The following is a 16,185-nucleotide window of genomic DNA, read 5'->3' on the forward strand; positions in this document are numbered from 1 at the left end:
TTAATTATGTAATTACCTACCGACCAATTCCAAACATTTCCAGGTTCATGTGCAATTTTTTTCAATGGTCGTCAATTATATAATTAAGAAAACCCATAATTTCCTCTTTACACCTGCTTGTCCCTCGTGCCCTCCGTTCCACCATCAGTAGCCGTGCTTTTAGCCACTACTCCCCGAAACTCTGGAACACTCATCCTCTATCCCTCTGCCTTGACCCCTCATTTCCCATGTTCAGGTCATGCCTGATGGTCACCTCCCACCTCGCACCTGCTCGGCATCATGCTCCACCACTATCAAGCGCTCTGGGAAGCTACTCTACGTGAGGGTCGCTATATAAATACAAGTTGTTCTTGTTGTTTGCACAATGATTGTACAACCTTTATGCAAAGTTAAACAGTACTCAATCACATTGAAATGTGTGTATCTTGCATATATTCAGCATTTCAAAGCAATACTGGTGAAAAATTACCATCCATATATGGTGAAACTCTGATAACTCATCATCCCAAAAGAAATAGCTCAAGTGCCTACTTGTCACAGTTGACTAACTATCCCAAATATAGTATCTAGGAACTACAACGTACTCAGATAAAGAGGATATTGAGTGAGTCACTAGTTATGTGGGGTTGACTACTTATCCCAGCGTCTAGTCATCAGAGTTTCCCTGTATTTAAAATAGTAAAATGTTGATGCATCTATTTGAATTAGCACCCTATTGTTTTCAAACAGCGCCAATGATATCACACAATTTGTTTTCTTGAATATAATAATAATCCTTGCATTTGGTTATACTGTTGTGCCTTATCAACTCATTAAATGTCTTAAAGTGCTTCACATAATTTACTGTGAAGTGTAGTGATTGTGCATTTTGTAGGCAAATGTGGCGTCAGTTTGAACATTGCTCGCGGGACACAAACAGCCACGAAGGGAATATCTGATTTTATCTGCAAGATACTGGGAGAAACTCCCCTTGTAAACAAATAATAATCATTACATTTGAAAGAGTGCCTTATTGTGTTGTCAAGACATCTTAAAGCGCTTCACAGGATATACTGTAAATTGGAGTGACTGTATTTTGTGGGCAAATGGGGCAGCCAATTTATGCACATCAATGTTCCACAAACAGCCATGGACAGAATGATCAATTTTATTTGAGGGATTGTTGGCCAGATAATGATGTTTGTACTTGAAATGCCTTATATTAAGGGTTATTTCTGTGCCTTCTTCTCTACGACATTCTATTACATGTACATGGAGTCCTGTAGCTCAGTGGTTAGAGCACTCGCTTTGCAAGTGAGAGACCTGAGTTCAATTCCAGGCAGGGCGAAACCTTGGGCAAGTTTCCTTACTCCACACGCCTAATAATAATCCCTCCAAAAAACCAAAAACAATAATTAAATTGGTCATTTTCAATCTACGACTGTTTGTGGGACATTGCTGTGCGCAATTGGCTGCCGCGTTCGCCCACAAATATACAGTCAATTCACTTTACAGTGTGTTCTGTGAAGCGCTTTGGGACGTCCTCCTGACGTGAAAAGCGCTATATCAAATGCAAGGATTATTATTATTATTATTATTATTACATGGAACTATATGCCTAAAGATATCTGAATAATGTGTTATGGTTTTCAACTGCTTTTTGGAATTAGTGAATTTCTGTGGGTGTAAACAATAAGACAACAATAACAAATTGCATTTATATAGTGCCTTTCACATTAGGAAGATATCCCAAGGTGCTGGACAGACAATGGGGTCAAAACTGCAGTGTTCTCTCAGAGCTAAATGTACCTTTTGTGAACAAGCTTTCATAAATCACAAAGGGTATAATTCGATCAGCATCCAAGTGGTTTGTGATGCTGAAAATCCTGTGACTCATGTGAACATCTGCTATATAGGAGCTTCCCTTACCTCATTTACCTTGGATTTGCTCCTTTTTCAGCCATCTGGACACTCTTGAGAGTTGGCTTTTGGTACAACAGTGGCTGTGGGCTGAAAACATGGCAGATGAGTCCAATTCTAAATTTTACTTGCTCAGCTAGACAAATAGTCAAGTGGGTCAAGCAACTCAGATTATTATTGAGGAAAGATTTGGAACATTAAAAATGTGCTCTTGGTGATTTCTCGTCTGGTCTTTCCAAGTTCTGCAACTTACTCCTTCATATTTGTGACAAATTCTGTGAGGCACAAACACGTCAATCACTGTAGAAAAATATTTGCTGTTCAAGATAAAAAAAATTATGGCTGGCTCCTTGACCACAGATGCCATTCTTCTAAGCTACATGACATGGATCAAGACTTCACTGAAGGCAAAGTGAAATTGGCCCATTCAACAAAAGAAACCTTTTTGTAAAAACCTCTCTGTAACTCTCTTGTCTTCAAATGCAAGATCATGTGGAATCTTGGAAGTTAGTCTTTAATTGTAGGTATCAGCCTGGCTCAGTTGGTGGCACTTTTACCCCACATCCAGTCTTTGAACTTACAGTCTACATTGATGCTCTAATGCTGTGTTAGGGGTGGTTGCAATGATGAAAGTTTCATTCTTCAGATGAGATGTTATATTAAGGGGACGTCCTATCTGCCTGTTCAGGTGGATGTTAAAGGTTCCCATTGGTACTATTTAAAAAGAGAAGAGTTTTCCCCGGGGTCCTGGCCAACAATCCCCCAAATAAAAACGGTCAGTCGTTGCATGGCTATTTGTGGGACATTGTTATGTGCAAATTGGCTACCACATTCACCTACAATATATGCAGTCTTTACAGTATCTCCTCTGAAATGCTTTTCGATGATACGGTAAAGCATTATATCAAATGCAAAGATTATGAACTTCAATCTTAATTTGGAAACTGAAATTTAAAAACTATCCATTTTTTTTCCACAGTTTTTTTGTGGGCCACTGCAGCTTTGTGGGCCATTCAGCTTCTAAAATTACACTGAATTTAGGACTGTTTTTCAAAACTCTGCACAATCTTAAATTTTAAGACAATAATATTAGCCTTGGGAACATGAGGCAATTACTTTCAGGAACACAAGACATTTATGGTTTCTGATGCGATATGTTGCATAACAGACAAAACAAAAGACTGTAAGTGTTAATGTACATTGCTTTCAATGAAAAAGCCCTTGAAGAAATTTACGACAGCTGGGCAGTGGCGGGGATGAATGATTTCAAGAGAACAAGTCATTCAGCGGAGTTTATCGATGGTTATTAAACTGGACAAACACACTTACCAAAAAGAAAGCAACTACATAAAGATTTTTATTGTCAAGTACCTGGAGAACAACAGTACCTTTAACTAATTATCCAAATAGAAAATTTGTACTAGTTATGAAAGACTTTCCTTTTGTTGCAAAGGTCACTCTCTGGTTGACAGGTAATTTATTTCTCATTTCTCTTGCCAGCCTTACCCTTCCTTTTTATATTGGTAAAACTATTTAACATTCTCACTCATCTATCAAATTAACCATGGGTCTGACTGAGAGATAATTGTCTGGGTTGTTAAGAGCAATTTTCAATTAGTAATGTAAATAGCAGGTACAGAATATGGAAAATTCTAATCTATGTGGTTTAAACTTTGATTTATGAGACTGGAGTACTTTTGATTAGGTTGGGGGAGGACTCTGACTTTACCATGTGTTCCACTAAATAGGAGCAGGCCGTTTGGTATCACACTCAGACACAGAGTCATTAACAACCCAAGCTGGACAAGGATTCAAAAGTCTTTTTTTCACAGACAGGATATAAGGTGCAGTGAAGAGAAAACAATGTTGTTTAAATACAAATGTCTATTTTGAACAGTGACAGTGAAATGTCAACTTTAAATCATGATGGGGAAATAATAGGAAACACACTATGGTTAAGCAAATACGATGACAGGTTTAAAAACTGCTTAAATTATGAACATGTACATATGATATATAAATTATATATGAAAAAGTTAAACTTCGTGTTTAAGTTGTTGCAGAAAAATGGAGGTAAATTAACAGTGCTTCAAAATGTGTTTGATGTGATCACATTGAATGTGTTCTGAAATGGTACTAATTTCACCCCATTTTTCAAAATGTGTGAAGACAACTGTGAATTGTGAGGGTGCAATGAACAAAAATGGTCGAATATCACAGACTGTAAACTTGCAAGGACAATCGCATTGCTCAGTTTCAGATCTGAGTCAGACCATGCAGAGAGCTGCCAGAGGTCTCCTTGGTGGATGGAGAATAACATTATTGGGTTCTATCATGTCAAGATTGTTATCGCAAACCCCCTGGCAGGAGGGCATTGGCTGAGGACAGAAAGCTCTCCCTCTTAGCAACAGATAATTGGGATAAATAAGCTTGGGCTCTTCAGCCTTAAAGAGAGACGAGTCTGAAAGGCAAAAAAATTATCATCAAATGTACCAACACAGGTTGAACATTGTATACAAGACAGGAACCTCCAATGATGGAAGTTACAGTGGAGATGACTTTAATGTTGTTTTATGTTGTCAAGGAGTCCGTGTGAGTGGGCAAGAGTTCAGTACAACCTGTAAAAAAATAATAATAATTTAGTCACTCAGTCCATGACTGTCTGTTTAGCGCAATTGGCTGCCTTATTTCACCTGCAAAATATACAGTCAATTCATTTTACAGCATATTCAGTGAAGCGCTTAGAGACATCTCAAAGGCACTTTATCGAATGCAAGGATTATTATAATTATGAAGGACTGTGTTCTGTGTGCCAGTGTGGTTCTGACTTTTGTATGTGCTCAGAGAAAAAGAGAGACATGGTTTCCTTGTTTCATAGGCACTTCAGTGAAGATTTTTCTTGTGCTCAACTTCTCTCTTTCATGACTTATGAAGCATTCTTGTCATTAGGAATGATATGCTATTTATATTTAACTATATTAAATTGCGTTAATTTAGCTCAGAATTGTAGCCTGCACATTTGTGATGCAGCCGATTTTACAAGTTCAGTATTTGATCAAATCATAAATGGGGCAGAAAAATACATATCAATCATTCAGATTTTCCAAACATCTGTCACTTTTCTGTTTGCGTAACCTTTAACATGTTTCGGCTTAAATTTTTTGTAGAATAAATGACCGGAGAAGTGGCAGCTGTTTGTGATGTACTTTTAACACTGGCTGCAAAATTCACAGACTTACATTGACATCATTTAGGTTATATTCAAATGTCACGATTTTCCCCCCAAATACATTGATTGTTGCACTTTGTTGTGCATTCCTAAATAGAGTCTCTTTTCTTTTTTGGGGGGTGGGGGGGGGGGTGTTGGGGATGTCAGAGTTAATTTTATTCTGTTGTCAGACTTCCCTTGTTTTGAGCAGTACGATTGTGTGTGTTCTGGTATGGTCATCTCTAGTTAATGGCAGGCAAGTGAATCATGGTAACATAGTTGGATCTGGTTCTTAGCATTGACTATAATATCCCCAGGGAGGCAGATTCTATCAGCAAATTCAAGAAGGAATTAAGGTAGTTGTTTGACAAAGAAATTGGTTTTGAGTTAGTGCAAAATTATACTGATTTCTTTATTTTGTGACCAGATAGCTGGACTGCAATGGTTTCTATTGCATATTTCTATCTATCTATGTTGCTCTGATGTGCTTTTAACAGTACTCCTTACAGGAAATGGGCATGGTTTGATTCAGCAGTTTGATGTAAAGGTGAGTTTTTCTAGAAAACAGGGTTGTGGCAGTGCATTGATTCACACTGCTGTATATGAAGAAGGGGCTTGAAGCAGAATGAGGATAAAGTGGAGAAATGGGATTTAATTGATCTCCTTGCACTGTGAGCCCACCCAGACTCGATGGGCCGAATGACCTCATTCTGTGCTGTAGATTTCCACAACAACAACTTGCATTTATAATAGCACTCCTCATACAGGTAAAGTACCAGAGCACTTATGCTGCAATGTCTACACAATTCTATGTGGAGAAAAAAAAATGCATATTGTTTCAGACTCTACTTAGCTTTAAAACCTGCCTTAAGACCTTTTGTTTCAATCACAGCTTCAGTCACCTCCTTGCGCCCCCAAAGCTCAAGCTCCCAATCAGTTCTGTGAAACACTGCGAGATGTCCTGCCAAAGTGAAAGGCGCTATATAAATGGAAGCTATTGTTCCTGTTTTTTATTGAATTGCCAGTGCTGCTTAGTATCATCAAACAAAAAAACCTGGAAAAACGTTAATTTATTGAGGGTTCATTAATGATGTATTAATTTTTTNAAAACCTAGAAAATCAATATGTATGTATTTACTTTTGTAGTGTTTCTTTATTCAGCTAAAATTTAAATGCTGCCTACTGTGCAAAAGCTATTTCTAAATAGAAAAGTAAATAAAACTACAATCACTAGTTTCTGTTAACATCCCATCTAAACAAATACCAATTATTTGCAGCTACCTCAGGCCTAGAACTTTGACATACAACATTCTCACTAAAAGTGCATTTAAACTTTCACATCATATACAGAATTTGTCAGTCCTTCATATCTGACCAGATTACCAGAAGTATAACTGTTGCAACAGACATTTTAAAGATGTCCATATTAGAGCACCAAAGTGTATGTCATCTGTGTATTCAGCAGTAAACTGGGATACAGGTTTCTAACAGGAAACAAAGGTACAATAAAAAATCAAAATGTAGTGTTTGGCTCAATTTCCATAAAATATGTGAAAAATATATTTACTGAATAGAGAATGAGGGAATCACTATTAAGTTTAATAGCACATGTTAAAAAGTCACATTAAAACATGCCAAAGTCTAATTAGCTCTCGCTCTGTTGCTCAGCTTGTTAGAGTTCCTTTTCTCTCTGGTGTTGCAAAGGTTGCAAGTTAGTGAGCAAAAGTAATCTAGTGCCAATAAAATGTCTTCAAATTGCTCTGAAGCTAATTGAAGGTCAACTTAGTGGTGCAAACATATTTAGCAGATTGGATGTTCCAGAGATGGACATTCTCCCCTCACCACACACACACTCCCCCGATGATGCCATTTTGAATGGTGACATCCCTGAAGCTGGGTCAGTGACCTTGGACTGATGTATGGAACACAGCCTTTGACTGCTGTTAGCGGGATGCCAGCTACTCTTTTCAGTAAAAATTCAGCTTCATGGACGCATGTTCAGGAGAATATACATCCAGGCACATTCAACATTGAAAGTAGAACTAACATTGACTCCGAATGAAAGCCTGCCAATATAAATGTCCTGAAGAAAATACACAAGAAAACCACTAACTGTCTACTTAATACCCAGCATCTTACTTTCTGGATTTCAATAAGGTTCTGAACATTTTAGTCTTGCAGTAAACTTGTTATTATCAAGACTGATTACTCTAATTAGAAGTAGAACCAGCAGAGGATGGTAAGACCGAGATGCATAGAACGCTTTAGACCTCCATCCCAGGAAGGTAAAGAGTTCAATGATATGCTTCACATCCAGCTAATTAGGGCAAAAATTAGCTGAAATGTCTCTGGAAAGTCACTGAACAGAAGTACAATGTACTGAGGATATGGACATGCAAAGTTTGTGCTTGCAGTGATTTAGAGGTTTGCTTCCTTTGTCTATTTTCTCAGAAGCATAAGCACTGGTGATTAATGGAGCTTTCTGTTTCAGAATTCGGATTATTTTAACTGAATGCATATCAGGTTCACATTTTATGCTCCAGAACATGAGGCAGCCATATGAAACTTTAACTCCATTAAGTTTTTTTTGTATTTGTCCTCTGCAATTGCAATTCAATATAGTAATAGACATTCTATAAATTATATTTAAATGGCTTAGGGCTGTGGCAGATTTGCAGTCTATTACATTAAGTGCTTAAAGCAAAGGTTTGCAAAATGCTAAGAATTTGTGTGAACACTTTTAGCTGTGATTTATAGGTTATTCTTGGAAAACCTTCTCAAATTACAAAAAAAAGCTGTTTTCTTGTTTTTTAATGTAACAACAGTAATTAAAATAGTATTCTAATCTGTTACAGCTGTAAGTTTATCCATTGCCACTGAAGAAAAGAATGCTGCATTCCTCAGAAGTTGAGCATATTTTTTCATTAATTCCATCCAAATATGTACTTTAATTGGCCGCTGTAGTATTTTATCAATGATTTTAGAATTTAGAAACATGCAAATAAAATCTCTCGTAAGCAGTCTCTGAATTAAAGGAAGTGCCCTGTTGTTCTAATAAAGACTTCATAACCTCACACCATATAAGAGAGATTTGCATTAATCTTGAAACATCCATAGCGTCTTGTAGGTTAATATCTCTGCCCACTCCTGTCCCCTCCCTAGCAAAGCATGGCTGCTTTTGTGACATTCTGCTTCAGGTTAAAATACAGTTACAATATTGTTAATAGTACATGCTTCATAAGGAGTTCCAATTATGTCAATCAGAGTATGCAGTCAGCTGTGTTTGATTAGCGTCATATGTGGCCGAGCCTTATTTTTATTTTACTGCAGACGCACATTGGTGTTTCTGCAGTGTTAATAAATGTTGGGTGGAAAATCAAGTCAGGTTATTTAACACTGAAAATGTTTTGTGCGCTCAATACAGCTGCAAATTATACCATTAATCGGATATGTAAGAACAGAGATACAAGAGAAAAATACATCAGGCCCCAGGAGTTCAGATCAGAGACACTAAACAGAAACAAAGGATAACGTTTCCATAGAAGATACCACTAAACCTACAATATACACTTTCCCAATAAACATTCAGAAACCAGAGGTTTCCTTTTTGCCTAATGATGCAGTATTTCTAAGGACCATTCAAGTTGTTTTTCTGTCCATAAGATAAAAATCCAAGTGTTTTTAAGAAAAAAAGTCAACCAAAAAAAAGACAATAAAGCTGTTGATAATTTGGAAAAATGGGAGAGCGATTCGTATTTTCTGCCATGTTAATGATAGTTAGAGAACACCACAATTTTGTTTTTGTCAGCTAGATGTCTGACATATGTGGAAACACATCACCATTCTTACGAATATTCAAACTAGGCAGAGTTCCACTTATGTATGCAATTTATTCATGGAAATTTTGGTGACTGGAATGGAATGTGCATTCTCTGGAGGAACGCACCTTACGCACATATTTCTGGATGCAGGATGGCAATAATCAATGCTTGGGGACCCCAGAGTGTGCCTTGGGATACTGCTGAGGTTTAACCAGCTAAACCATCAGAGTTTTCCACTAAGAGGACTGTCTGGCTAGTTCTCTACCATTTGTCCAGCCTAGGATCACCAAATCAATTTGGGCTTTGGCTTGCAGTGTTCAGAATCCTTGCTCCCAGTGTCTGAACTTCAAGTCCTGCCAATGAGACAGATCTGTGATCACTGTCAGTAGTGCTCTGGAGTATTGCAAACCCGTCTGACTCAGGAACCGGATTTCTAAGAATAACAGAGAGTTCACTCGATTCCAACATTGAGTTGCTAAGCATATCAGCCTTCAGGAGAATGCCATTTGGACCACCAACAACAACTTACCTAGTGCTCTTCACATAGGTAACATTTCAGAGCACTTATCGAACGATGATCGGCCTCAAGTCTGTACCAACTTTCAGAGCAAGCTGTTCATTCAATCCTGAAGCCCAACTCTATTCCTATATCTCTTTGAGCCAGCTCAAGCTCCAAGAGGCCCCTGCTACCCTACTCTGTTCCCCTCTCCAAGGAGTACAATTATTACTTGGCCATTTGACATCTGATTAGCACAGGTTTGAGCTCTGACTTGGAAGATAACAAATAGATGCTCTCTATGAGCTTCCTGGTGAGCAACACAGGTCAGAATGACATGTTAGAGCATTGCCACCTAGTGCCTACAGTTAACATAACTGTTAACAATTCTAAATTTTACAACTTGTATTTATCATAATAATCCTAGCTTGATATAGCGCCTTATCATATAAAGGCGTCTCAAAGTGCTTCACAGGATTTATAGCAAAATAGTTTTGACTGTACTTTGTGGGGGATGTAGTGCTCTTCACAAAGACAGAGGTGAACCCTGAGCAAGGGAGGAGGGTGAGCATGGAATGGGGAAGGTGACCAAAAGCAGTCCAAGAGGTATGCTTTTAGACAAGATTTAAAACAACAACAAATTGCATTTATATAGCGCCTTTCACGTCAGGAGGATGTCCCAAGATGCTGAACAATGAGTGCTTTGCACTCAAGCTGCGGATTGGGATTAAAGAGGGGTGGAGGGCAAGGGGGTGGAGGAGGGAAGATGACCAATGGCACAGTCAAATAGGAAGGTCTTGAGACAGGCCTTCAAGAAGGGAAGGGGTGAGGTGGAGGCGCTCCGAGATGAAGTTTCAGAGGATGGGGGCACAAAGGCTGAAGACCCGACCGATAGTGGAGCAGGCAGTGGGGGGATGTGGAGCAGGCTAGTGTCTGCAGAGTGGAGAGAGCGCACAGGTTGGTGAAGATTTAAAAGGTCACTGAGGTAGGGAGGAGCAAGACTGTAAACAGCTTTAAAGCTGAGGACAAGGATCTTAAACTTGATCCTCTAGGGGATGGAGAGCCAGTGAAACGGGGCAAGAATAGGGATTGTTGGGTCTTAGGGAGACAGTGGAGTCTGGTGGGGATTGGCGTAATGGGCTTTCGAGAGTCTAATGCAGGTGAGGTTTCGGGCAGTGAAGTTTTGGATTAGCTGGAGTTTATTGATGGTGAAACTAGAGACTGACGAGGATTAACAAGTTAATCAATATAGTAGTGAAAAAAACTACTTTATTCAATACATAAAGAAGAAAGTAATCTTTTCCTGTTGTGACGAGGATATAAAACTCCTTAAACGCTAAGGTAACAATTGAAGGTTTTGTTCCTTAAATCCGTACTAGACGTGTGAATGAAATTTCCTCTGATACTTGTTGTGGCTGTCAGCATGAGCCAGACTTTAACACCTTCTGTAGAGTGTAGGAGTATGAATTTATGTACCATTGTGTAAAGTGTCAGCTTGACTCAATTGGTAGCAATCCCACCTTTGGGTCAAAAGGTTGTGGATTCCAGCCCAACATTGAGATTGGAGCAGTACTAGGAAATGCTGCATTGTTGGAGCTGCCATCACCCAGTTGAGATGTTAAACTGTGATCAATTCTACCAGTTTGCAGATGTGAATGAAAGATCCTATTGGAAAAGAGAAGGGAGCTTATCCTAGTTTGTAAAACAACAATTCTTCTATTTTGCCTATTAAAGTCTCAAGAAAGCTAGACTTTAAGGAGCCTCAAGGCGATATATTTGAAATGAAAGTTTATGAGCAAGCAACCCTCTCATTGAGAATCATATGAAAGATGTGATTATTTAAAATCTTGTTTGAGTTAGTCTTGAGGTTGCACACAATGTCTTCAATATTTTCTGCCACAAAGAACCCTTGAAAATGTCCAGCGCCCAATTTTCCTAAAACAGCTGTGTGTGTCTTCAGCTACATTGACATTAATAATAATAATAATAATTTGGTCACTCAGTCCATGACTGTTTGCGGCACACTGCTGTGTGCAATTGTCTGTCGTGTTTCGCTCACAAAATAGTCAATTCACTATTTCTAATATAATCTATGAAAAACTTTGAGATGTTTCAACGACATAAGGCACTATATCAAATGCAAGGGTTATTATTATTATTTATTATGTGTGCGGGGGGCAGGGGGATAGTGGACAGAACATAAACTTATTTGTGACAAAAAGAGAAAAATGATTCAAGAAGAGCTGACTTAACCAAACCTGACTAAAGCTGACTTAATTCAAGTGATCGTTCTGTAGCATGTTTGGTGGCAAATTGCTCAGCTTAATTACATCACCTCTTGACACTACCCTAGAACTGCACTGGAGTGTGTACCTTGGGTATGAGCTCAATTCCTGAACTAACAATCAAAGTGCTACCAATTGAGCCAAATAGACAAAAAAGCTGGAGTGTCTAAATCACAGGGGAAAGGATTTGTTTGCAGTTATCAGCTGAGAGACTGTTGTAGATGTAAATTGAACTCTAGAATTTAATATTTAGAATATTAAATATTTAGAATTTAAAAAGACGATTCCATAACAAGGATATTATTATCATTATATTGATGAAAGTGGCTGCTAAAAACTGAGAAAAGAATTTCCTTAAATACTGAAGTAACAATCCAATAACCATTGGATTGGAATCAAAATTTTCAGAAACTTGGACAACAGGAGACCTCAAGACTTAATAGGTTTCAAAAGTAGATGGATATATTGTCAATTTTAAAAATAAGTAGTTTTGGGGGTGTCTGACACATGCGCAAACCCATTTCAATGCTTAACAGTATCCAAACTAGACAGAGTTCTACCTAATATGTGGACATTTTTGTATCTAGATTGAAGAGCACTCTCCCCAGAGGAACACACCCTGCTAACACAACTCCAGAGTCCTAGGCAAAAGTTGGCAAGAGCCAAGGCTTGGGACCTCAGAGTGTACATCTACGTATTTGCTGGAACATACATCAATAGGACAATTTTACTGAAATAATTTTTAAAAAAGAGCAAAAATTGCTCGAGAAGGCAAATAGCATAAATAGGTTTATAAAACAACTAGATGTATTTCTGGAGAGGGATTATGGTTGTAAGAAAGTGGAACAAACTTAATGAGCTTGGGCAAAAATATCTTGTCCGGTTTTCAAAATGTGCTAGGTTTCGTACCATGAAAACAATTAGCAGCTTTGTAGTATTGTATAATCAAAACACTAGAACTTTTTACCTTCAACAGTACCATTTTTTAAAAATATTTTAAGCTTCACTTGCCACTGATTTTTTAAAGCATGAAAAGCTTCATACCAATTCCATGATTATTAATTAGTAGTAGTATTATAGTCATTTACAATATGAGATTGTGAGGAAAACTAATCAAATGTTGATATTTTGTTTCACAATAAATATGTGCATAAAAATTGTCCATACAGCTCTTTCTTATTTGGAAGGATTGAACATACTTTTACATATAAATTCATAAAGAATATATAGATTTCTGCTGAAATAAAACATTAAGTACTTCCATAAAGAACACAACCAAATGAACAGGCAAATCCCATAAATATTTAAGGAAGAGTTAAATGGCTAAAAATGTTTGCAGCCTAATAATTTTAAACCTAGTGACGTTCAATTGGAAAACAGCTAAGATTATTCCTTTTTTAAAAAAAATCATAAGGTCAGTATCATCATCCTGAAAATTATAAGACTTGTTAGCTTGACATCTGTATTATGAAAAAACCTCAACATCTGTGGTTGGAAAATTACCAGAGGAAGCAAAGCAAAAACTCTTACAATAAAGGAGGAAGTAGTAAATTGGATAATAAATTGCCAACATAATAGGGAATTATGGTACTGATCTATGGCAGTATTCTAATTGGAAATGTGTGGCCTGTGGATTTCCCAAAGGTTAGTCCTGAGTCCTTTGCTGTTAACAATTTCTACAAATGGTCTCAAAAATATAGAATAACTAAGTTTGCAAATAACACAAAGTTGTGTGAGAAAAGTGTTTTTCAGAGGAAAATAATAAAATTTGCAAACTTCAAATTTACCCCCAAGGCTACTTAGGTTCTCTTCAGTAATGCTTTACTCCCAAAGACGGAAAAAACGCAGATTGATGATATATTATCAACGTTAGTGCCCTGTGAATATTAGCTTAAGCGATCAATGATGAGAAAGAGCTCCAAACTCTGGTGTCATCCTGACAGTAAATTTCAATGGGAAAGACATGGGTTGGCAAATAAGAGTTTGATATTTGATTTCGTCGACAAGTAAAACTCACAACAATGTGAAGCAAATATGGATAAATCGTAGCAGCCACCTTCTGAATTCAAAATATTGGGATAAATATTCAAAATGCAGGGCTCTATTATAACATGCAGCTCTCAAGCATTCATTCTGAGATAGGGTCTGGTAAGACAAATGGTACAGAACAGGAAAATAACCTAAAGGCTCTGGATTGGGAGATAAAACTTGTAGCCAGGATTCTGGATTAATTTAAAACAGTCTGATGGAAAGGGTGCTGGTGTTGTTACTCTATAAGCATGAGATCAAATATATCCAAGCCTTTCTTGTGGTGTCTATAAACAATGTCGTTTTATCACTCAGTTGCAACAACTGTCATTTGTTTCCACCTAGTGGTTCAGGTGAGAACTGAAAATTAATCACTTAATCTGTATTTTAAACATTTCAATAATTTTGCAAATTTAGTACCGTAATTATTTATCAGCATTGACACTACTAGAAAAGTTTCAAACTTGCACAGTAATAACTTTACAAAAATTCTGCACATAAGGGTTCATTTCACATCAGTAATCCAGTGTTCACCTGTTCCAAGACGTATTTTATTTGAATACTTGGATGCTGTTCAAAATTCTACTGATTCAATCATGTTTAAGGGCTTTTAAAGTAAGTTTTCACCATTTAATACCAATTTTTACAGTGAAAGCTGATCAGAAATCAACACCTAAATCAGAGATTTTCACACTTTGGCACACATTTTCTACAATTACCTTGGTTACAGTAGAATATCCAGATTATGCAGAGGTAAAGTACTCAGTTATTTTTAGATTATTATAAACTGAGGGAGCACATAAATCCTTTTTTCATCAAAGAAAGCATATCCAGAGATTCTGTAAAATAGTGTTACATGGTGAACAAAAATGTTTTTTTTTATTCAGCTGTCCAAATTGTGAAATCAACTATTAATATACAGGATTTACTTTGTTCAAATATTAAATGTTCTTGTAAGGTAGAATCCATGCAGTGCATTTGACAGACTAAGGCAGTGTGACAAAATAAAAAATGCCTTATGTAATGTTCAATGTGTTAAAAGGTCATTCTATATGTGATTTCAAATATTTATCTCCAATATACTTAATAATAATAATCCTTGCATTTGATACAGCGCTTTTCACGTCGGGAGGACGTCCCAAAGCGCTTCACAGAACACACTATAAAGTGAATTGACTGTACATTTGTGGGCGAACGCAGCAGCCAATAGCGCACAGCAATGTCCCACAAACAGGCGTAGATTGAAAATGACCAATTTATTATTGTTTTTGGTTTTTGGAGGGATTATTATTAATCAGAAAGAAAGATTGGAAATGAGACCCAATATATATTATATATAATTCACATCCTGATTTGGAAATCTAAGACTGGCAGAGACAATTGTTGAACTTGCCACAAAAGAAAAGAGAACAGTGAGATAGACACAAGGGCTCTTCCACATAAATTATCTTTACTACTTCAGGTGGTAGGAAAACTACTGTTTGCGAGTAGTTGCAAATGATTTACACCACATCAGTAATACTGATACTAAAATATCATTGATACATTAATAGTCTTTCATACAAATTGGGGCTTGCTAATTTAAAGCTCTTAAGAAAACAGAAGAAATCATTTTGATGTTCAAAAAGTCTATTTAGTACGTAGTGGGACATCCAATGTGCTATTGGTCAAAACTGACATAGAAAAGGGTATTTTCATTGCTTTGAGTTTCAGAGTGCCCACTCATGAAAGGATATTTTAATGTTCCTTGCAATCCAACCAAAAAAATATTATGATACTGGAATAATCAAAGATATTAATTGTTTTTGTCAGTGTAGAGCTTGGCATTAGAAATCCTATTACAATATAACACCACCAAATTTACATAGCACCTTTCACATCTGGAGGACATCCCAAGGACCATAACAGTCCTGGTTTGGCACCCGAGTTAAGTCTAGGAAAGATGAACAAATATGCGGCCAAAGAGGAAACATGTTTACAATGTTACAAACTTTTAGTTCTTTTAATTGAAATAAAAATAGCTGACCATCAACAATAACAAGATTACATTTGTATAGTGCCTTTCACGTTGGGAGGACGTCCCAGGGCGCTGGACAGAGTAACAGTATTTCAGACCCGAGCTGGGGTTGGGGGCAGGGAGGGGAGGGGAAGGGGGTTGGCTGATGGCATGGTCGAAGGAGGGTCTTGAGGTAGGACTTGAAAGAGGCTAAGACGGGGGCGAGGCGGAGTGACTGGGGAATGCAATTCCAGAGGTTGGGGGCAGAGTGGCTGAAGGCTCTCTCACCAATGGTGGGGCGGGTGGGTCGGGGGACATGGAGCAGGCCGGAGCCAGCTGAGCGGAGGGAACGGGCGGGTTGATAGGGTGTTAGGAGGTCACAGAGGTAGGTTGGGGCGAGACCATGGAGGGCTTTGTAGGATCTTGAACTGGATCCTCTGAAGGATAGGGAG

The sequence above is a fragment of the Callorhinchus milii genome, unplaced genomic scaffold (assembly GCF_018977255.1).
Source record: "Callorhinchus milii isolate IMCB2004 unplaced genomic scaffold, IMCB_Cmil_1.0 Scaffold1, whole genome shotgun sequence".
Classification (NCBI taxonomy): domain Eukaryota; kingdom Metazoa; phylum Chordata; class Chondrichthyes; order Chimaeriformes; family Callorhinchidae; genus Callorhinchus; species Callorhinchus milii.